The sequence below is a fragment of the Pinus tabuliformis genome, chromosome J, assembly GCF_031772625.1.
Source record: "Pinus tabuliformis cultivar Carrire ecotype Pingquan chromosome J, CPIR1, whole genome shotgun sequence".
NCBI lineage: Eukaryota > Viridiplantae > Streptophyta > Pinopsida > Pinales > Pinaceae > Pinus > Pinus tabuliformis.
The window spans coordinates 1,579,970,572-1,579,971,929 of NC_142295.1; positions in this window are offsets into that span (position 1 = coordinate 1,579,970,572).

Here is a 1,358-nt window from a genome sequence, read left to right on the forward strand (position 1 = left end):
TTTAGCAGTCCTTGGTCTAACTATAGGAAGTAAAAACAAATTTGGTCTTACCAACAGTTTAAAATATTGATTAATTAATCTCCATGAGTTAATTAGTTAAGGAAAAACAAACTTGAAGTCTATGTGAGGACATGCAACAATTTATCTATTAATTGATGAATTTATCCATCAGTTAAAGAGATAAGGATGTGTTGTAATTAGTTGGCTCAGTTAACTGAGTCAAGTCCAGTTAGATTAATTTTACAAGTTGTTAAATTAATGAGATTCAGTTTGTTAATGCTTGCATGCATGTAACAACTGGTATTTTCAGATAACTGAATATTATAGCTTAAATAACTCATGCATGTCAGTTCATATAGAGACCCAATTGAGATCAGAGAAAGGACAGTGTACTATCAGTTGGATGAATATTTTTCCTATAAAGGAAGCTCATCCATGATGAGGATTTATCTCCTTCAGGTTTGTGCAATTATTTCAGAGGTCAGTGTTGTGTGTGAGGTGAGAATCACACGGGTTGCAGTTGGAGGACCCAGGAAAACTGTGTATAGAAATAGGAGGCTTGGAGGGCAAAGGAGAAGGTTTGTGAGAAGCCTTTGACTGTCTATGAGCAACAAAGGGATTGTAATGAGAGTTGGATAGCTTCCGATCTAAGGCTTTCTGTAATCCGAACTATATTTCCACTTGTATGATAATACAGAGATGGGGTTTTAGGCAGGTGCTTTCCTCGGGTAAATTCTTCTGTGTTATGTGTGATTGATTCCTTCTTATCAGTTATATGTGTTCTTATTGATGATGCTCATGGTTAATTAAGCTTCCACTAAATTGTTTATAGAAGTAGATCAAGTGTTTTGCTTTAGTACATTGCATTACCAGGTGATCTACAAGTGGGAAATTTCTACATGGTATCAAAGCTAGCTGATTTGTAGAAAAGGTTCTACAGGGTATGAGAGCTAGCTGATTTGTAGAAAAATTCTACAAAATTCTACAAAAGTTATACTTGAATCTTCTTCTACTTGCATGCAAAATTTTCCCAGCGAAACCAATCCAAAAAAAAAAAATACCCTTCAACTTACCTCTGCTTGAAAAACACATGTAAGTTCATAATAATGAATAAATACAAATGAAAATTACAATGTGTACCTGAAGTGTGCTTGTCACTTTTGTTGTTGACTTGTTGCAGCAGTAGACAAAGAATCCCACTCTTGATATATATGCCTGGACTCTATGCAAGACTATATCCAAAACTAACCTAAAGATATATACAATAAAAACTGATGATAGACCCTAGACTTGTGATGGACCAAGTGCTAAGTACAATAATAGAGACCACTCCATCAAGTATGAAAAGACAAGTAACA